The 23,403-nt window shown below is 43.5% G+C and overlaps 1 protein-coding gene across 7 annotated transcripts in view; it reads left to right on the plus strand.

Annotated features, from left to right (window-relative positions):
- Positions 1-301: 301 nt before the first annotated feature.
- The window catches only part of CYP4F22 (cytochrome P450 family 4 subfamily F member 22), a 288,015-nt gene continuing 264,913 nt past the window's right edge, over positions 302-23,403 (plus strand). For 5 of the 7 annotated variants that reach the window (XM_078682603.1, XM_078682636.1, XM_078682594.1 and 2 more), the window contains exon 1: positions 302-433. The gene's annotated coding sequence lies outside the window, so the exon portion shown is untranslated. Of the gene's footprint in view, positions 1,036-23,403 lie in introns of all 7 variants that reach the window. The other 2 variants (XM_078682611.1, XM_078682620.1) reach the window with 2 other exon arrangements.

Here is a 23,403-nt window from a genome sequence, read left to right on the forward strand (position 1 = left end):
AATTAAATGTGTAATCCTTTAGATTAGGGGTCCCAATTTATAATCGGAAGAAGATTGTGCACCAGCTAAATTGCATGTTCGGTGTCAAAATTAGAGAGTGCGCGATTTGCGCTCTATTTTTGAGGCCCTACAGCGATTGCTTCCTCAGTAAGAAGTAGCTGAAATCTGTGGGGATCAGTAGTACCTCTTGATGTCCACTAGAGGGAAGCAACTTCCAAGAAATCACAGCCGCGAGGTTAACCGTAACGCTCCCAGTTGAGATTGTAAATGGTGCTTTGGTACCTTCCGGGGCAACGGACCCATTGGGCATGCGCCAAGGACGCTGCAGCTGCAAGTCCAGAGCAGGCAGAAAAGCCTGCTGGGCTCAACTTGTTTTTCTTCGCTCATTGCAGTGATCCGGAGACTGAGTGAGGGTGTGCCGGGGCCGAGGCAGGTAGAGCCACTATACTTTATTTTCTTATTGGCGTGGTGTAATGGCCAGAGCTGCCGACTTTGGAACTGGGGAACCAGTTCCAAGTCTATGCGTCGCTCAACATCCGGTGCAATTCACTTAATCTCCCCGTGCCCCCCAAAAAATGAAAGTGTAACGTGACTGGTACTTATGTAAAGGGTGCCAATACATTCGGGTCGAGTTCGCGCCTTATAAAGATGGCCCAAAGCATATTTGTGTGTAATTGTACTGGTAACAGGGGCTGCTTCAGGCTATGAGCTTCTCTCGCTCTGTAAACCCTCATAAGGAAGGCGTGCCGTCAAAGTGCATCTTTGGGGGATATAGTGGTGTCGATGCCCCCCAAGAGGTCCCATGTCTTGTATGGCACATTCAGACAATTCTCGCTTTTAGTCAGGCTGGGAGTGTTAGGTTCACGCCGTCATCTGGAACAGAACGGCAAGTTCTGCACTTTGACTCGAAACCTAAAAGCAGCGGCACATTTTGTCAGACCAGCAGCCCACAACGGTGTTTAGCGCGAGCAACAAGCCAGCCGATTCCTGGCCACCACAAGAGGGTTTGAGAAGCCCTCCTCGTGCAGATCGCAGGTACAGACTCACGCACGTCACAACCTGAGATAAACTAAAGAAACGCGGATCATCTAAAGCACTGCACTCTATTTTGGCTAAGACGTTTTCTTTCTTTCCCTCTTTACTACACTAAGGCTTTCACGTAGGTCTTTATTTCTGCCATTAAAATGAATTTTACTGCTTCTGTTGTATTTTGTCTTGTTTATTGTGCTTGATTGCAATATACTGCGTGCTCAATGAGGGTTACTGTGTTTTAGGTTGGTGAGATCTGTAGTATGTGTTGTGAGTTAGCTGGTTTGCAGAGTTTCATACCTGCCAACTTACAAAATATTTTCACTGTGTGAGGAGGGGGCTCACTAAGAGGCACTCTGCCCCTCTGCAAGCCGCCACCCCAGGGTTCGAGTCTGGGTACCACGCGGGTGGACGGCGCCACCCCACTTATTATACCAGGAGCTCAAATACTGGTGCAAATGGAGCCACACATCCACTCTTTGGCCTCTCTGGCGCGTGATCGGAGCTCATTCAGAACGCTGCTCACGCAATGGCTTCTCTGATGCAATCGCATCTAAGGGGTGAGCGAGGGTAGGCAATGAGTCTGATGGTGCAAGCCACCTTTCGTGACATCACTTCCTGTTGTGACGTCAGCGTCCCCCAATTCTTTTTTTTAGGACTTGTGCCCTGCCCCACCCCTTCAAAAAACAAAGTAATCGAAGCTGTCGCCGATGTCCTGGGTTTTTTCACACCTTTTATGGATATCGTCTGCTTACAACCTCCGAAAACGAGCTGCAAATCCGCTCTTTACAGTGGTTTTCAGCTCGTTTTCCCTGCCACTGTATGATTTCGGCTCCTCGCCGTGTGACGTGGAGGGAGCCGAATCGCGTGACACAAGGTAGCACTGTGTGAATTGTCAGGTCTGGAGTTTGTCGAAGGTGTGTGGTTTTACTGAGTACGTTGAGAGTTGCAGCATTGGTTAGGTGTCCCCACAGAGTGGGCTGTGGTCAGTAGGTTTGAAGTCTGTCAGAGGTCAGCAAGGTTTGCAAAGTACATCAGGGCAGAATGCTTTGCAGTGTCTGCTAGGAGTCGATGGTTGTGCAGAGTGCCTCCCTTGACTGTCACAGGCTGCTCTGAGGACAAGCGCACCAAGAAAACAGGGCGCCGGCCTACAGTACCAACAGAACATGGCCATCCTAGTCCCCAACTGGTCCTGCCCCTGCTGTTGCTTGATATTTTTATTAGCTATGTCACAGAGATAAACTGTAATAGCAGCAACACACTATACTGTTTAAGTGTCACTTCAAAGTCTGAAGACCATTATCTCCCTGGAAGATGTGGTATAGTCTGGGCTAGACTGGGAATTTAAAACCACTCTGGCAAAGATTATAAATTCAGCTCCCATGTCCAGATGGACTGGTGCAGCTAGTACCAGACTCTACTAATATGTGTGTTATGTATGTTTGATTGTAACAAAAAATATAAAAACTCTGAAATGTTTACCTACAAACAGTGACTGTGTTCATCTAAACCGGCAGAACACAGCAAAGGGCAAGAATGCAGGAATAGCACTGCTATAAGAATATCCAATCCACTTGGAGAAACCACTGGCCTGGAACCCCCCCATCATATGGTCTTGCAGTTCTTTTTGATTTCAAGAAAATTTTATTGAGAAAGAAGTGATAAAGAGTAGAAGGAACAAAATACAATCCAAGTGATACAATTAAGGCAAGAGAACTATACAATCAAGGGCTAAATTTGAGAAATAAACAAAGTAAATGCACAAAAAATTAAAAATAGCCTGTTATAAAGCATAGAATCCGATTAGATCAAAGCTACTGTCAATGCACTAAACAACCGTATCACTATCAAATGTGGAGGTGGGGACAGGGGAGGAAAGAGAATAAAAGAAGAGAGGAAGGAAGAGAGAGAGCAGAGAAAAGATGAAGGGGAGTAGAGGACAGGAAAGAGAAAATAGAAAAAGAGAAAAGAAGAAAAAGAGAAAGGATACCCACAGGACTAACCAGCCCAGAAACTTACAAGACAACATTTAGACAGACAGATCAAAAGGAAACTGAGGAACCAACCCTTTTGAAGACAACTCCATATAATCATCCAAAGCTTTCCAAACCCCACTAGATATAGATGGAGAAAGATGAGCTCGATCAACCGACGTGTGAGCACTGCGTAAAAAGGAAACCCAAGCCCACCATGTATGATAGGAAACCAACGAGAAGGATTTCCACTCCATAAGAATGATTTTCACCGCAACAGAGAGGAGAAGATCCATCAACTGTAATTCCAATGGATCCAATGGGAGAGGAGTAGGGGCAGCCAGCGGGCCCAGTAAAATTAGAGGGAAAGAGAGTTGGAACTCAATACCAAAAATAAGAGATAGATGTTTATGAATGAGGTTCCAAAAAGATTGAAGCAAAGAGCACCCAAAAAACATATGATGAAAATCACCTGGCAGCAAACCACAACTCCAGCATAGGTTATCATCCTTAAGACTTAGCGAGTGAAGACGCACAGGCGTCCAATGGAGGAGATTAATAGAGAAAAACTTAGATTGCATTACAGATGGTGCAATTTTATTACGAAGAGAAAGTTTACCAATTAATTGCCAAGTATCAGATGAAATATGATCCGTAATGGCAGGATCAAAATGATGTAGCCATTTTTGTTGGGCAACCGTCTGTGCAGGTAGAGAAGCAGATGACAAAAATGTATAAATTTTGGAGGCAACGTGACCAGATTTAATCCAAATATGAAAAAGTGAGATGGTAACAGAAGTAGGATGAAGACGAACTTTGGCAAGGGCCACTTTAATTTTAAGAAAGGTATAAAAATCAAGATTTGTTAAAGAATGTTTTTGAGCTAAGGTGGAAAAAGGTAAGGGCTCATCAGAAGCATCATATAAATGTTTAACAAGAGAGACCCCTTTATCTGCCCAATATGACATGAGGTTGGGAGTAATGGTGAGTTTAATTTTGGAATTCCGCCAGATAGATGACCACTTAGTTTTATGTAAGGGGATTGCTACTTTCTTGTCTATTTTCCTGACCGCAGCAATTGTATCAAGAATGATAGAGCGAGAAAACAGGATATGCAAATTAGATGTCGTGCAAAAAGAAGCAGTAGGCAACGGGGATGCTAGTTCTTGTTCTATGAGCAACCAAGAGGGGACATGAAGAGATGGAGGAGAGAACCATAAAGCACCTTGAGAGGCCAGAAAGGCAGTTTGGTATTTTTCCCAATCAGGAAAATTGCAACCCCCCATGTCACAAGGACGACGCAAAAATTTGTATGCAATTCTAGCACGTTTGTCATTCCACAGAAATTTAGAGGTCAGGACATCAATGTCACGAAAAAAGGAATCTGATAATTTAACCGGAAGCATGGATGAAAGAAAATTAACAATCGGCGTGATCATCATTTTAAGAGTCTGGAGGCAACCCCACCATGAAATATGTTTCGGACACCATGTATCCAAAAGACGACGGACTTTAAGGAGAGTCTGAGATTCATTATAGGCAGTGGTGGCATAAAGAGTAGAACAGAAATAAATCCCTAAGTATTTTAGGTGTGTAGGCTGCCACTTAAAGCCCGCTGAGCCGATATGAGAAGGGAAACAATAGGCATTCAAAGGGAACAATTCCGTCTTATCCTTATTTAAGGTATAGCCTGAAACCGATGAAAAGAGGGAAATGGTATTTGAAATAGCAGGGATTGCTAAGGCAATATCGTCTGAAAAAATAAGAACATCATCTGCATATGCAGCAGTTTTAATACAGTGAGGCCCGAAAGAAAAACCTTTAATATCAGGGTGTAACTCAATCAAGCGAAGAAGAGGATCAATAGATAATAAAAATAAAAGTGGGGATAAAGGACATCCCTGTCTAGTGCCCTGACGAAGATTAAAAAATGACGACGTAGCGCCATTAACTCTGTTAGCTTTAGATTGAGAATATAAGGACATTATCATATTAATGAAAGAGTCGCCAAGGTTGTGCGCGCATAAAACAGAACGAAGAAATGGCCAAGATACCTTGTCGAAGGCCTTTTCCGCATCAAGGGCCACGGCCGCAGCAGGAAGTTGAGATCTTTTGGCAGCACCGAGAATATGACAAAAAGTGCGTACATTGTCTCGCGCAAGACGACCTTTCACAAAACCAGTTTGAGAAGGATGAACAAGATGAGGGATAAAGGATTCTAATCTTTGTGCCAGAATTTTTGCAAAAATCTTAGCTTCCATGTTAAGGAGAGAAATAGGACGGAAGTTTTTGGGATCTGAATGGTCTTTCCCTTCTTTCGGAATCACTACTATAGTAGCTTCAGCAGCCGTACCCGAAACCGACCCATCCTTAACAAAAGAGTCAAAGAGAGATTGTAATTTGGGAACAAGCGTAGGGAGAAAAGTTTTATAAAATAAAATTGGATAACCATCAGGGCCTGGAGCCTTTCCAGAACGAGTAGCTTTAATTGCAGAAACAATTTCCTCGGGGGAAATAGGCTTATTTAAAAAGGAACGATCATCATCAGAGACCGACTGAATCGGGACCGAATGTAAAAAAGCCTGACACCGGTCAAAAGAGGAAGCATTAGAAGGAGTATACAGTTTACTATAAAAATCACGAAAAACTTCAAGTATTTCTCCTGTTTGGAATTTTTTAGAGCCCGTGTGGTCAGTGATAGACGAGATTTGCGATGACTTAAAAGAGAAATCTTGACATTTTAATGTAGCAGCCAATATCTTCCCAGCACGATTTTTTAGCAACAACTTCTTAGATTTCTGTGCTTGTACACCAATATGAGCTCTTTTAGTAACAATAGTATTATATTTGTATTTTAGTTGTTTTATTAGCTGTAAGCAAGATGAATCCTTAGATTGTCTAAAGGTGGCTTCCAGAGTCTTAATTTGAGATGATAAATCTATAAGCTCCTTTTTAATATCAGAATTCCGTTTGGACATACATTTAATCACTTGACCACGGAAAGTGCATTTAAATGAATCCCATAGAATGACTGGGGAAGAGACAGAGCCGTCGTTTTCATGAAAAAAAGTATAGCTTTAGAAAACTCATCAACCTGAGAAGCATCCTGCAAAACTTCGGTATTCAATCTCCATGAACGAGCGCGCGATTGAGGGGCAAAGGAGGACAGAGTAAAAGTGACCGCAGCATGATCAGAAATCAAGATAGGATGTATAAGCGGAGAAGAAGAAGAGGAAACAAGAGAAGAATGAACCAGGAGATAGTCAATACGAGAGAAGGAAGAATGAGGCGAAGAGAAGAAAGAAAAATCGCTACCAGTGGGATTGTGGAGACGCCATACATCCTGAAGATGAGTAAAGGAACACATATTGAGCATTTGTTTGTGAGATTTAGGAGGACGAAACTTAAATGCAGAGTTCCTGTCTAGAAGAGGGTCCATCGGTAAATTAAAATCTCCGCCTACAATAAGATTGCCAGAGTGCGGGGTGTCATTTAATTTTTTGGTAACCGATTTCCAAAAGGTCGGATCATCAACGTTGGGAGCCTAGAGATTCATCACGTATAGTTCATGATGTCCATCCGACAATTTAGATAACAGCCAGCGACCCTCAGAATCATGATCAGAGGAAAGTATAGATAAACCAGAATTTCTTGAAACTAATGTAATAACCCCATTTCGTTTGCCAGAGGCATCAGAACAGCAGACATCCGAAACCCATTCCTTCTTCAAAAACAACGCCTCTCTACTTGTGACCTTGGTCTCTTGAAAAAGAACCAGGTCAGAAGACAAAGATTTGCAGTAATCTAAGACTTTCGACCTCTTTACTGAATGATTCAAACCCTTAACATTAAGGGATAAAACATTTAAACCCGGCATGGAAATACATAGTGATAAAGAAAAGACGACACGGATGACAAAAAAAGAAGCAACCGCATACAAACAAGGAACCAGTCTTCAAACCTAAGAAACACGTAGGGAGAAGCCATGTGGGGAATCCAGGACAAAGAGGAAAGAAGAGAAGAAGAAAAGAAAAAAGAAAGGAAGGATAGAGGAAGCAGAAGGGGAGGCCTAAAAAAGACCAACATCACACTAGGGAGAACGTGGAAGAGGGCGAGAGAGGGACCCGTACCAGGAGGAAAATTAATTGATAGCACTAGCCCCAAAATATATCAAGCTGATAGCAGTAACATAGGAATTGGTAACAGACAAAAGTAACAACGCAAAGCAGCTAGATAATGTAAATAAGCATAATGTAACTAAGAAAATCTTATAATCACAGATAATTAGCAGTCTAATATCAAGAAACATATCTATAGTAATGAATACTGTCAGAAAAACTGATTGAGAAACAACAAAAGCATAAGGCAACTCATGAACAGTAGATGGATATATGACGATCAATATGCATATCCTAAAAATAGAAACATAGTTAATGAACAAACTATAACTGTATATACAACAATATATCTCTGAAGAGGAAATAGATAGGAAAGAAAGGAAGAAAGATAGCGAAATAGAAAGAAAAAAAAAGAAATCTAGAAAGCGACACATATGAGAAGAAACAAAGGAACTATGAAGATAGAAGCGTCAAGAAAAGAGAAAAGGGACTTGAAATAAACATTGACCAAAAGCAAAATATATCAAGCTGATAGCAGTAAAATAGGGATTGGTAACAGACAAAAGTAGCAACCCAACGCAGCTAAATAATGTAAATAGGTATAATGTAACTAAGAAATTTGTATAATCACATATAGCTAGCAGTCTAATATCAAGAGACACAGCTATAGCAATGAATACTATCAGAAAAACTGATTGGAAACAACATAAGAAGAGGTAACTCATGAACACCAGATAAATTCATGACGATCAAAATGCATATCCTAAAAATAGAGACATAGTCATTGAACAAACTCTAACTGTAGATAATAACAATAGATATCTGAAGTGGAAGTAGATAGGAAAGAAAGGAAGAAAGAGAACGAAAATAGTACGTGAGATAAACAGTGACCGTAAGTAAAGGCAAGAAGAGCTGCAGACAAGGTAAAGAGCATAACTTCGAAAAAGGGAAGAAAAAAGAAAAGAGAAATGGATAGAAGCGGAGAAAAACAGAAGAAACAAAGAAAGAGAGAACAGAAACCGGTATGGACACCAGAAGAACAGGAAAAGACCACCAACAGCCTTGGAAGTTAAAACTGACATATAAGCTCAACATGAGAGAGAAGAGATCCAGGCAGAGAAGAAAATACATCCAGAAAAAATAAGAAGACAGATCAAGTGCCCGAGGCACCAGAAGACTGCGAAGTCGCTTTCTGAATCTCCATCTCTATCTCCAACTGGTTGTCTAGGAATGCAGATAAGTCAGCCGGTTCATCGAAAATTCTAGAACGTCCTTTATAAGTAATGCGGAACTTCGAAGATCCAGAAAATGAAAAGGGAATGCCCATTTCAGAAAGACGTTTCCGAAGATTGAGGAAGCCCTTTCTTCTTATGACCGTATCTCTGGCAAAGTCTTGAGAAATTGAGGTACGATGACCATCCCAAATAACTTGTTTAGCTTTGCGCATATGAGAGAGAATCTGTTCAGTATGCTGATGCCGCAATGGCTTAAAAATGATTGCTCTTGGCTGGGTTGCCGATTTAGACCGAAACGTTGGAACACGATGTGCTCTTTCTATCTCAAACTCTCTGTGGAATGAGATTTGTAAGGTGTCCGGAATCCAATGAGATAAGAACTCTATCATAGATGAAGAGGATTGCTCTGAATCTTCCGGCAGGCCAAAAATGCGTAGGTTAGATCTACGATTACGATCCTCCTGCTCAGTGAGATCTCTGCGCAATGCCGCCATTGAGCGCTCCAAGTGGTTGAGGGATCTGGAGTGTTTTTGCATACCATCCTCTGCAGAACTGATTCGTGATTCCGTAGCAGATACACGAAGAGAGAGGGCTTTAAAGTCATTCCTGATAGCAGACACCTCCACTTGCAGTAAATCTGTATTAGTTTTTGTGGACTGCGCAATATCATGCACTTCATTAAGGCGTGCTAATATGGTGTCTAGCGTGGAAGTAGTATCTGACTGAGCAGACTCAGGCGTAGGAGACACCGACTTAAGTCTTTTCAGCGACGTGCCAACATCTTTAGAGTCTTTGTTATTCGAGGAACGACCCATATTGGCAGCCATGAAGGAGTAACCGCTTAAGAAAAAATATATAACCACTTGAATGAAAAAGGAGAACAAAAACTGTGTAAACTGTTGTCCAAAAACTAGAGATATATCACACTGAGCTCAATGGGCGCAAATGAAAGAATAGCGGCGGACTTATATGCAGGGCAGACAGGTAGCTAATGAGTCATATAGCTACAATTAGAGCAAGAGGGCACAGCAAATAGTTCGTAAGAAAAAGATCCACACCTGTATAAGATAGCTGCACTGAGAGAAAACAGCGCGAGGCCAATTGAGGTGCCAGCCAAGCAGCAAGAAAATAACAGAAAAAAGGAAAAAATGTTACCATTTGCAGGCATCAGAGCAGAAACTTCCTGGACAGCCCCCACGACCTGCAAGAATGTATCCAAGACTGCATTCCTGAGGAGAAATGCCAAGTGCGTCAGGAGCCGGAAAATGGCGGCAGTTCGTGAGGAAAATGAGCGTCTCTGGAGCGTGAGACAGAAATCATGCAGCCGGTGACCAAAATATCAGGAAAACCTGTTCAACCCGCTCCCTGCATGTTCCGCTGCTGAAGGTTGCCGTTTCCGCTCACAGGGGCAGTCGGGGAACGGAGAAATAGCCGGACGGGAGACTCTCGCCGCGGAGCTCAAGCGCAAACCGCCATGCTGAAGCGGCGCGCAAGCCACGCCCCCCATGGTCTTGCAGTTCTGAAATGACTCCTGGCTGGGCACACCACTGGCTCTGTAACCCCAGGAGTCTGAGCAGCCTGCTGGCACTGCTGACAGCAGGCATGGTGATCAGCTGGAAAACGACAGCCCTCCCTTTAAGTTGGCCTAATTTCTGGCATTGTGGAGTGTGCCAGCTATAAAAACAAAGTCTACTTGAAAGATTCACTCTCCCAGAAACATTGGAAGAAAACTTTGAAAATGACCCAGAATTGCAGGATTTTTGTATCCTGGTTCTTTTTGCACAAGAAATATAAGGTGTGAGGGCGGTACGTTTAGAAGAACTGGATCCTCATTATGCATGCAGCGCATTTTCCTTCATTGCGCTGGGCGCACCTTGTAAAAAGCGCCCAGCTCAATGAAGGAAAATGCGCAGTATTATGATGATTACGCTGCCCTCAGGGCAGCCGCAAACGTGCGCTTCCCTGGGCGCAGTGCATTCATGTGAAAAACAGAGTATCTGCATTAAAGCTGCTCTGTGTTTTCATTGTGCAGGCAGCAACCCGCCTGCACTTTGAAGAGGGATTAGAGATCCCCTTGCAGGCGAGTGCAGTCAGTGACTGCACCTGCCTGCAAGGGGATGTCTGGGGCCCCCTCCAGAGAGCTGCTCTCAGGGGCACACTGACAGTGCGCCACCTTTTAGTTGGCGCACTGTCGGTGCGCCTCCTGAGAGCTTCTTTGCCTCTGCGCCCGCACCTGTAATACGGGGCAGGGGCAGAGGCAAAGGGATTCCCTCATTTGCATGGGGCACACTCCCAGCAGATGAGAGCACGCCCCCTGAAGATAGCGCTGGGACATTTGTGTGGCAGCGCTATTGATATTGCAGAAGGGGCTGCACAAACATCTGTGGCTCCTTCTGTAATACCAAAGTGCTGCTGGGGCGTGCAATGTGGGAGCATCTGTTGCACCCACAGGGCACTTGTATAATAAGGCCCCAGAAGGTGGGGTACAGAATGAATTAAGATGAGAGAAAGTGCTGACAGGAGAAGGGTTAATTTGGGAGGAAGACAGACGATGGAGTGGAGGATGGGATTAGTGTGAAAGGAAGACGGATGGGGGAGGGGAAAGGTTGAGGAGAGAGGGATGAGGGAAGATCAGCATTTGAGGGGGGGAAATGGCTTTGAGTATGCCTAATTTATTAAACAAAATAGTACTTGGCAGAGGAGCCCAACGTTTTTGTTGGTATCCAGCTGTGTGCTGCCCAATGGCAGGGTTAATGATGCCTAGGCGGATTACGCCTAAAGGAGACCGGTTCTAAGGCTGTATATTAAAAGTTTGAGAATTATGGAGGACTCCAAGGTTGGTGTACAGTTAGAGACGTAATTTTAATGATTGTTCTCTACAAAAACTCAAGACAACACGTTTTTCGCGACTTACAAATACTCATGTCTCTTCATGACTGTAAGATCACACATTAAATGTTTTTTGGGGTTTGGGAAAGGGATCCAATGTACAAGGTACGTTTGCAACCTTTAATTTACAGCCTCAGAACTTGGTCTCCTTTTATTTCAATTAGGTAGTGCTTGGGAGGACCTCTACGCACATAGGGCCCGATTCACAAAGGTAAACTGAGACAAAAGTTTAACTTTATGACTATCGATAGTTACAAAGGGCATTTACAAGTTGTAAAGTTAGACCTCTGTCTCTGTTAAACATACGTTTTAGTGTTAAGTTTTACTAAGACCAAAAAGTTAAACTTCAGACCAAAACTTAAGTTTAACTGAGACAAAAGTCTAACTTTACTACTCGTAAATGCCCTTTGTCACTATCGAAAGTCATAAAGTTAGACATTCATCTCAGTTTACCTTTGTGAATTGGGCCCTGAGTCTTTGCAGGTGGTCCTAGATGGGTTCCCTTCCATTCTTTTGTTTTAATTAGATGATTCTGCCTTGTGCCTCTTCTGCCGCTGCCCTACAAATCATGTCTATTTAACTCATTCTTGCAGGTTCTTTTTTTAATCCTGCTTTCTCCTTTTGGGACTGTTTTCCTGTCTTTTTCTTGCGCTCTATTTTCTGTCTTGGTGTCTTTTGCAGTAAGTCAAAGTCTGGTGATGAAAAATAAGTCCCCGTCACAGAAACGTAGTGATGGTGCCAGCCACCGGCAAGCACAGGCACAAATTAAACATAGATTGTGTAAGGGCAAGGCCTGAAGAGAGAATAGGGTGGGAATTGTGAAAAGAGATGGGTAAGGGACAAGGAAGTGATACGTGAGTGCAGAATGCGGGGCAGAGGAGGAACTACTGAGTGGTGTAGGATACAGGGGCTGTTGCACTATGTGGTTGATGGGCGTGGAAGATGCCAAGAGACAGGAATGGACCCGGAATGACTATTTGGTGAAAATTACATATTCCTTCTCCATTTCTCTTAAGAATGAACAGCAGTTTTCCATCTTGCGGATGTTCACACTCCGCTGTGGATGGGCACAAGACCAAGAAAGAGGCACAAAGATTGATTAGATAATGGGAGACAGAGACAGAGAAATACTCATAGAAAGAGTGACAGAGAGCGAGACTGAGAGGCAGAGACCTTATAATACCAAGAGTGATACTGAGTGAAAGTATTGCTTTACCGTAACCGCTTAGAATGCCAATGCACAGGGACTGTGGTTGTTGGCTGTCCTAAATTATTATGTTGTTAATTTGTTTAATTCATTGACTGACATAAGGGAACTTCAAAACACTGTTCACCGGGGGCAAGAAAAACAGAAAAGAAGGACGAGGAGAAAGGAAATGAGGAGAAACACTAAAGGGAATGAGAAAGGAGACTTGTAGGTGAAGTGGTCCTTCCTAAGATAGATCAAGCAGCGGGTTGTGGATGCACTGCTTTAGCCCTCTAACCACTAACAGGTAGGGAGGGAAGGAAAATGACCAATACTGTGGTGCAGGAGTGTGCAGATATACATGTGTGAGGTGTCAGATTTAGAGCTTAGTGCACCCTCTACCAGAGAGCCGCTAAGAGCCTGGAGACTGTCCATCTTCTCCAGTGTGTCAGCAATGAGACCAATCATGATCCTACCTAGGACATTTTGCTGTGCCAAATCCACAGCTAGAGAGGGGCAGCTACGAGATATTTTGAAGCTGCTGTGAGGACAGAGACCAAAAGGTTAGAAATAGAAGATTCGAGGAGGTCATAGGCTGAAGGGAAGGTTAGCAGAAGGATGGCGGAAATTTTCACAAAACGGGTTACTATTTTATGTTAGTCTCCTTCTAAAGTTCATAGTTATTTTTCAAGTGGGGTATGTGATCTTTGCTGTGGCAGCACCATGCATACACTTTCTGATGTGGTTTGGTGTTTCGTGTTACTGTACGGTCAACATATTTTCAAATGTGTGTTGCATTTTAGACTATGGGAGTGTCAAAACCAAGAGTATTTGAGGAGCTGGATCTTGGGGTTTCTGTGCATTACCAAGGACGGAACCTTCGGTGTGCCAATAGTCAGACCCTCCAGGATTTCGTGATTTCGCGGCTTGCCGCAAAATCGGCACTTTTGTAAAAATGCCGCGATTTTGCCACGATTTTTACAAAAGTGCCAGCGAAATCGGCACTTTTGTCCAATTTGGACCTGACACTGACTGAACATTAAAAGTCAGCGTCATTACTCACTTTGGGCATTTGACTAATGCTGAAGTCAACCCTGGCCATGGTGAAATTCCGATCCGTTAATTAGCGTTAGATATTCACGGCTGTGAGGAAATCCATTACAGCCACAACATTTGGACTTGAGGTTTCTCTTAACTGCGTCCACCACACATCCACATGTTTGCAACATGGTACAGGCAGCAGTTTTAAGCGTACGTACACACACTGACATTTGGAAAAACTACCTTCATGCCTTGAGTGTTTTTTTATGTTCTCTGTCAACCACAGAGTTCATTGTAAGTATTCATTTTCCCAGCCAAAGAAGAGCAGCCTGTCATACATGTATAATAGGACCAGGGGTACATTTGGTGTTGGGGACCCCAGAAGGTGAATGGTACTGGAATGAAATCTGAGGGGTGCTAGGGTACGGTAGCCGTGAAAAGGAACCCTCAGAATCAGTACACAGAAAAAGGAATTGTAAACTGGCTTCATTTTGACACTCTTCAAATGTCGCTTTCCAAGACTACATGCCGACCCGCTGTACCAAGGAGCCGTTGTTGCCTGTGTATCATCCCCTGCATGTCTTGGATACAAGATTATACATGTGCTTGCGTATCAGTATGGGTGGAGGGGAAGCACTGAATGTTCTGGTGACACAATGTTGTCATGTAAACGATGATAGGGCGTTAAACCGACATATGGTGAGTTAAGCAAAGCTTTTTTTGGGTGAGACAATGATCTTTCTTTCTGAAAGGGTAATGATGCTTGGTGTAGAAAGCACCTGCACGACAATTAAGTGCCCCTTTAAATACAATTTAGCGGTAACAGTGTGTGAACATTACAAATCACCTCTTCTGTAGCTACACCCGTTTCCTTGGCATAAAAAGTATTGCCGTACTTTATACCTTTTTCGGAACGCTAGAAACCTGCTCAGAGTACAGGTGTGTGTTTAGGGGCATTCAGTTAAGAGGCTTCGGCCATTTTGCAAGCTAACACTATATCAGTTCCTGAATATAAACTGTCAGCAGACGGAAATAAATCACATTATCGTTTCTCTTCTAAGGCAGTGTGCATTACTAGGATGTCTTTGCACGGATAGTACCTACTCATTTCCCGTTTCCTTGACATGATGTTAAAATTAGAATCTTAATTTATTTATATAACATTAATCTAGCGGTCGACTTTTAAGTGCCATATTTATTTAGGGCTAGCATGTGTGCGTATTTTTTATTTTACTGATATGGTGTTATAGGCTTTGTCCCAAAACAAACTATATTTGATTGATTGGGAATATATTTTTACATGCCAAACATTTTCAAGGCTTGACTCGTGCATGGACTCTTCCAGCGAAGACTGACCCTTAGCTCGGCTTGTGGTTAATTTATTGGCTCACTCACCTCTGCTTAATAGAAATATCATTCCTGAGCAGAGATAACCTGTGTCTTTAATTATTCTGTAGTAAAACTAGAGGTTACCAGGGATTGTGTGCTAAATTCTGTATAATAGCTTGTTACAAATTGAGGCAAACCCGAGAGGATTTTTTACAAATATTCTTCCCTTCTGCAAATCAGGAAGTTAGCTGTAGGATGTGGGAAGAAGAAACCAGAATCATTTCGAGCTTTAAAATAAATGGGCAGAGGTAGGATTTCAAAAGGTGTGCATACTAACAAAGTCAGTTATTTTTCTCACAGTGGGCTTTCTCGGACCTGTTCAATGGGCCATGGCCTGTCCACGAAAGCGGTGTCCAGCCGCCCTCAGACTCTCAGGCGAGAAAAGGGTTAAGGATGTGCCAAACACCGGTTCCGCAATGTGTCAAAAGGTGTGATAACTGCTACCAACCTATACTAAAGCAAATGGAGAATTGCATTTCCAAGGGATAACAGCCTTCACCTGTGGGCTGCTTCCTCTGTTTCATATTCCAGGTTGCCTATTCAAAGTGGAATACTCTGCTAAAACAGTTCCCATTGATTTAAGGCTGAAAATGAATGATTATGAGTAAAATAAAGTGCAGCAAAAATGCCGCTAGATTTTCATATTTGTGCCGCTAAATTTGCGAATCCATGCCACTATACCCTGGGGGGTCTGGTGCCGAAACATTAGGCATCCCGCCCAAGAGCAGCAAGAGAGTTGTCTCTTGTACTGACACCCATCTTGCAAATATTGCAAAAGTATTGCATGCTTGTAAACATAGTATTAAAGAGTCATTTCTAAACAAATACCTTATTATGCTGAGGCTTATTCAAAAGGGCCCAGTCTGTTTTAGAATATATAATTTGCCAAAGATTGTCCTAGAAAAAAACACTCTACACCCTACCAGGTCTACTGTCCCAATGTGCATTAAAATGAAACATTTAACAGTGTTAGGCTGCTCAACTCAATGAGTAATTTTGAAGCGGGCTCTGAAGATCACTTTGCCCACTACAGTTCAAAACCTTAGCCCCCGGCAAAGTCTGGGTCTAGTTGCGCCCCTGCGGCTCACATGTATTTCATTAGTTTTATATCACTTTTCATACCAGTGTAGGGTGTTGGAGCATTTTACATCACACACACATGCAGAGACAATGAATAATACGAGTGAAAACCAGTGTATAGAAAATGTTACATACTTTTTACATGAAAAGTGTATTTTGAATTGTTTCACTTTAGCACCTTAGATTATATCACTTCACCAAATGACCTTTATTTAAAATTAGTAAACCACACCATTTCTGCGCCGATAATTGTATGAACTATGCAAGTTGTCTTATTTCTTCTATATAAGCAACATTCTGGCCCGTCAAACCATACACATGAGAGGCTGTTGTACAGAGTATACTGTGATGAAAAGTAATTTCCCAGAGTGACACTATTTGCTTAAGCTTGGAGGCTGGGTTTGAAACCAGGTTTCATGATTAGACATTCAGATTCTGGATTCCTACATGAACCATCCCCTCTTCAGCCCTGATGACAATTTTATTAGTGACCCAAGAGTCAATTCAGTTTGCTTGTGTGTCCTATAGAAGGCTTTTATTGTTATAGATGGAGCCACAATATGGTATATTCAGTGCTTAATTTGTAGAAATATAAGTGTCCTGACTCTTGTCAAGACACCACTGAAACTTGCACCATTTATTGCCCCTGCCAGTGCTGCCAAGGACAGTACCATCCTAACTACTAACATGCCTTCAAGTGCGACAAGTCAGGCTAGTCTAGGGCACTCAAAGCTATAACAGCTTAGGCAACAGATATTAGTAATTTTTTTATGTATATCGAATGATTAAAAATAGACAGCACCACTATTTGGTGGACTGTCATTAATGCTGTTTTTGACAATTAAGTGCTGGTGGAAAGCACCAGAAACCACCAGCTCAAATTAAGCACCTTGGGTATTTAAACTATATACATGGGAGGTTTTTGTTTAGTGCCCCTCTTGAGCTGAAGTATTTCAAGGTGCTCTCACATGCAATGATCACTGAAAAAGAGGCAGAGGGAAGAAAAGTAATTGCCCAGGGTCACACAGTTTGGCCAAGCTTGGAGAGTGCAATTGAAACTAGGGTCTCTGAGTCAGGACCCCTTTATGATTTTTGCCCAGGGAGCAAAACCAGCTCCTGACTGGACTGGGTTGGTAATGTAAGTACATTCAAAATAACCTTTGTTTTATAAAATTATTATTAGATGGGGCAGCAGCAGTGGAAACACCCTTCTTCATAAAACAGCTGCCTCTTGGGTAGAAACAGTGCAAGCTTCACTCCTTCAGAGGGCAGGTACAGCTAAGGTAGCACATGCTTTTCCCATCCCATAACATGCACTAATCAAGCAGCAGCAGTGCAAGCTTTACTGCCTCACAGAATAGGGACAGTATGACAGCAGTAAAGCAAGCTTCCTTCTCTCACCTTTCCCACAGATCAAAATCTAGCAAGGCAGAGTCTTACAAACATTATTTGCCCACAGAACATGTACACTTAAAGGGTGAGCTTAACCCCATGGATGCTCAGCATATTCCCCTCCTGTGCTGAGATTTGATGATTCCCATTATTCATGACGAGCTGGGCTCGTCATGAGCGTGCGAGGAGGCTACTTCATGACGAGCCCAGCTCGTCATGAGTGTGGAAGGGGTTAAAGGCAGATCTCTAGAGCGGGTGCTTAACTCACTGAGAGGAATGTTTAGTAGGATGAGTGAGTGAATATGCAATTTCTGTTAATATTCTCACTTATGTGATTTTCCACGTCCCACCCAGCAAATCATACAGCCGTCACTCAGAGACCTGCTGTTTGTGTTGATTCTTTAGTTTTCCATGCTTTGAGAAATTACGGTAACCTAGTAGGCTCTAGTCGCGCACACGGGTGCCAACCTCTTACGAAAAGTTTTGAATGCATGCACATCAGGCTCTGTGCAATCCCAGATTCGGCGCTGCACCTGCTCAAAATGTTGAGTGCCGCCAGTGGTACCTGGCACATATGGGGCCACCACCCTGAATCTGCGCTCCTTGCACTGCAGGGGCTTGGGCTGTCGAGACCATGCGTTGAGAGCACAGTTGTAGAAAGGGAGGTGGGTGGTTGGTTTCTAAGACGGTTACGTAGCAGGGGTGGATTGGCCACCAATGCAAGCAAGGAAAATGGCCCCCATATCCACAGTTTGTTAGGAGAAAAAAGACAGCCATAATTGGGTAACAGTGAACCCGGTACCACTGCACCTGCTGCACGATTGATAACGGTTCCTTCGGGTATGCAAACTGATTCCTTCAATGCATGAACTCAATTCCTTATTAATTCAGTCCAGTTTTCTAATTACTCTGGACAAAGCTTCCCACAAAGAGCCTGCTCACCTTACAAATCCAGCACCAAAGAAATTCGGGGCAAAAACATCCGTTTTTAATCTATGAATTAATCATTTCATTCACAAATGCCCCTAACACATATCAAGATTTAAATCGGAACTTCTTCACAATACATAAATATTTTACAAAAGGCGGCGCAGAGCATATAGTGATTATAATGTGACATCAAGTGAAATGGTGACATTCAAAAGTGTTTATATACAGTTGAGTGAGGGAAAGGCAAGAAGTCTTTTGGCCAGTTTCAATTTTTTTGGTTAAGTTCTGCCAGTAATCCACTTCAATTTGTGATCATGAAAACTGGGTGTTTTGTACTGGTCCAAATATATCAGTTTTGTCGACGTTTCGACCCTATAGACGCCTGAATAGTGGGTCTATAGCGGGTCTTCTTCAGGACATGGGACTGTGAAAAAGGCGCCACTGGGCCTTCGTGAGATGGACCCTGTATTTAGCGTGAAGAAATCACTTCTGCCGTGATGGGCTTTTGTCCCTCAACCAACACTGGTCGTGTCCATCAACGTTTGTTTCATAGGGGGGCGGGAGACCCGTGTGGGGCTTGGAAGGTTTAAATCGCTAGTTTTAATCAGATCCGTCATGTGAATCCGACGATCCCGAAATCCTTGATAGTGGTCCCAACACCACACGGGGTTAAAAACGAATTTTCTCAAGGTTCCGGTCGCCGTATTAATCGGTCGATCTATATAATCAATGTCTCTTAATCCCGGTCACTTAGTGTGATCTCTATGCAGCTCCTCGCTCCCGCCGCGCCAGTCTCGAGTTGAACGCGGCGGGAGCGAGGAGCTGCATAGAGATCACACTAACTGACCGGGATTAAGAGACATTGATTATATAGATCGACCGATTAATACGGCGACCGGAACCTTGAGAAAATTTGTTTTTAACCCCGTGTGGTGTTGGGACCACTATCAAGGATTTCGCGATTGTCGGATTCACATGACGGATCTGATTAAAACTAGCGATTTAAACCTTCCAAGCCCCACACGGGTCTCCCGCCCCCTTATGAAACAAACGTTGATGGACACGACCAGTGTTGGTTGAGGGACAAAAGCCCATCATGGCAGAAGTGATTTCTTCACGCTAAATACAGGGTCCATCTCACGAAGGCCCAGTGGCGCCTTTTTCACAGTCCCATGTCCTGAAGAAGACCCGCTATAGACCCACTATTCAGGCGTCCATAGGGTCGAAACGTCAACGAAACTGATATATTTGGACCAGTACAAAACACCCAGTTTTCATGATCACAAATTTAAGTGAATTACTGGCAGAACTTAACCAAAAAAAATTGAAACTGGCCAAAAGACTTCTTGCCTTTCCCCTCACTTTCCCTCACTCAACTGTATATAAACACTTTTGAATGTCACCATTTCACTTGATGCCACATTATAATCACTATATGCTCTGCGCCGCCTTTTGTAAAATATTTATGTATTGTGAAGAAGTTCTGATTTAAATCTTGATATGTGTTAGGGGCATTTGTGAATGAAATGATTAATTCATAGATTAAAAACGGATGTTTTTGCCCCGAATTTCTTTGGTGCTGGATTTGTAAGGTGAGCAGGCTCTTTGTGGGGAGCTTTGTCCAGAGTAATTAGAAAACTGGACTGAATTAATAAGGAATTGAGTTCATGCATTGAAGGAATCAGTTTGCATACCCAAAGGAACCGTTGTATATATTTAACTGTATTGCCCAGGTTCTGAGGGATACTCGGTTACCCCATGGTGATTTACATTGCACGATTGATAACGCGACTGTGCTCAGCCACCCCATCATAAACAGTTCCTTGACAGTTACACCCCTTCACAACTATTTACAAAGAGGTCGATTTCTTTTATAACTTCCACATTTAACTTCTCTGGTAATATTGTTTGTGTTAAAAAGACCTTTTAACGTGCCCTCCCTCCCTCAACACCCATCAATCACTGGGTCACATTGTAATACAGCCCAGCTCCGGACTAGGTCGAAACATATTTAACGTGGTAAGTAACATTGAAACTTTAGTTGTTTCTTGACATTTCAATTTCTCAGATCAAAACATACAAAAGCAATGAAAACAATGCAAAATGCAAATCTGTGAGGAAAAATAAATTATTTTATTTGAGCTCTTAGGCTAGCAGGAAAAAAGCCCCATTATTATTTTTATTTATTTATTTTAAATCCGCCCCATCCCACCCACGTAAAAATGAACACGCGTCACGGCATTATTGATCTGCTGAACGTTACAGTTTCATAAAAATCCTGTCCAAAATCTCTAAAACGCCTAACATTTCCCAGAGGCGCATTGCATGCTGAGCAAAGTCCTTTCGGATAAGGCACAGACCCGTCACTGCTTACCAGCCCATCACATGTTCTACACATCAGAACATAAAACAATGTTTCCATCCCAATAAAAGGGACCGGCAGAGCCCATCAGACCAGCCTGCATATCACAAACTATTTAAAATGTGCATCTGTCTCTCACCCTTGCTTATCTATCACACCGACAAATGCTGTGCCCCCTAACACGATCAGCGCACCTCGGTGGTCCTTACGCACGACACGGAAACACTTCCCACGTGGGTCACAACAGATTTCCCACCACACACCCACATAGTATAGCGTGCTATCCATGTGAATAACAGGGGTAGAAAATGAAGATTACCAGTGAGTAACCATCCATTTTCAACCATCTACTTAGTGTAGCAGTCAATGTTTTCTGGCCCTGTCCTGCTCGACCAAACATCACAAACAATGTGTATGTTTTCCTGATCTTTTTTGTTCTTTCTAGGTAAATCCTCAGTACCCTCTGTACATCTAACAACTGGAGCGTCTTTCCTCCTCCTTACTGTGGAGAAGGACACAATACTAGGGATACTAAATCCTCTGAGTGGTGAGAGGAAGTCACAATTTTAGAGATTAGGAGTGGACTAGGCCTCAGCACAACCTTAGCTACAATAAATCCCCAAAAGGGTTCTGATGACAGTAACATCCCCAGCACTCCAACTCTCCCAGCAGAAGTAACCACTACCAAAAACATCAATTTCACCATAAAAAATGTAAGCTCTCAATGTTCTAATGGCTCACATTGGTGTTTCTGCAGTGCTTGAAGCACTAAAGGCAGATCCCAAGAAAGCAATGAATTACGGAAGAGTGGCTTCCCAACAGAAAATATGTAAACAGTTTAGTCACTAATGAAGCTAATACTACAAACTGAAGATCTCTAAAGGCTGAAGCTGAAGCCCAATGAGCTCTTAATGTAAAGACTGCCAACCCCAAATCAAATCCACTGTTCAAGAAATTAAGAATCCACATTGACTCCACTAAAACCCCTGAAGTTTGCCTATTAAGATAGCACTAGTTAAATAATTTCCAATGTCTTGAGTAGGAATTATGGGTATATGGACATCTTGACTGATGCATTCATTTTACCTCTGAAGAACAACCCTATTTCTCCAAATTCAGCAGGGGCGGAGCGTTGCCCCACTGCTTTAACCCCTTCGGTGCTCATGACGGAGCGGTTCCGTCATGAGCGTCGGTTGAGCTGTGCTCATGACGGAACCGTTCCGTCATGACCACACCCGTTTTTCAGAACGTTCAGCACAGCGCGAAAATTTGCGCCGCCCTGAACGGGTTAAAGCAGTCAAAAGTAAAACTAAAATGATAATAACTGCTGTCCGTATATTATCATGTTCTTTTTACTACTTTAGTTGCACTGCAGTGGATCCTCGCAGATAGGGCGGGGTAGGGTCAGCCTCCCCTGACGTCAAGGCTGGAGGAGGAGTGGTGACTGCACCTAAAGTGCTCACGAAGGTTTGGCTGGCCGTCACCGCCGGCCAAACCATCATGCAAGCTGTGCATGTTCTCCACAGGTTGTATTATACAGCGTCAGTGGAGAACATGCTCAGTCTCCAAGCCCCTGTCTGAGCACTGAACCACGGCTCTCAGAACAGTCACAATGCTGCTTAAGGCTGCATTGTGATTGGTCAAGAGATTCTGGTAGGCTGAGTGCTTTCTGGTGGGGAAGACACTGCGACTTTCTTTAAAATTTTCTTTTCTTTGCTCTTATTTATTCTTTTGAATTCCCTTCCCCCTGTCCCCGCCCCCCACGCCCGTTAGGAAGCAGCCACTACTGAAATCCAGCCTCTCAACTTTCAAGCCTCCAACCTGAGCCTCTAGAGGGTTGGCCAGGACAGATGTGGGCCTCTTAAAGTCTAGGGATCCAATGCAATAATCCAAGGAGGGGTGATCGCTAGCTGCAGAAGTAGAAGGTACCATGGATGACGGTTCCTCATAAGAACAATTGGCAGGACGTTTGCTTTGTCCTCCTTCACCTTTTACAACATTTGCTGAATTAGTGAAGTTGGGAGTAGGGGATATAGAAGTTCGTCTGGGCAAGTGATATTACATTGTATCTATTCTCCAGGCTGTGTGAGATGACGTAAGCATACAGAAACTTGGGAGAAGGACAGTTCGAGGCATGTGGGCTGCTAAATTCATATCTTTTGCATAGATCGCCGCCTAGTGTTGGGTCCCGATGATCGCACATTGTTGTCCTGGAAGAGTCTTCGAAGTATCCTGAGATAGGTGGCTCCTCCCCTGGACTACAGTGCGCATGGGCATCGGCTCCATCCCCAGATTGTTTTTTTCCGCCATTGGGTTCGGATGCGGTCTCGACGTCTCTCTGTCGGAACCGAGAAAACTTACTTCTTTAAGGCCAAAAGGCCTTCGTTACCTACGTCGGTATTGTTTGCGTACGGTCTCGAGTTTCTCCCGTCTCTTTGAGGCGGAATCTGCGGAGTCGAGTTACTCTTCGGACATCGAGGCCTTCTCATCGCAGCAAGACCACGACTTTTTCAACATGGACCGGAGCCCGTTTAAATACTGTCCCGTCTGTGGGCCCAAATACCCACATATCGACGTGCACCCGGTCTGTAATAAATGCCTCTCGCCAGACCATAACGAGGAGAACTGCATGGCCTGCTCCAAGTTCAGGTCGAAGAAAACGCTCAAGCTTCGGCGCGCGGTGCGCCTCGAGGCCCGGCGGGCGGCCCCGGCACCCGATAACATCTTCGACGACCCAGAAGAAGAGAGCCTAAGCCATCATCTTCAAATCTCACCACCT

Source organism: Lissotriton helveticus, chromosome 1_1, assembly GCF_964261635.1.
Source record: "Lissotriton helveticus chromosome 1_1, aLisHel1.1, whole genome shotgun sequence".
Lineage (NCBI taxonomy): Eukaryota > Metazoa > Chordata > Amphibia > Caudata > Salamandridae > Lissotriton > Lissotriton helveticus.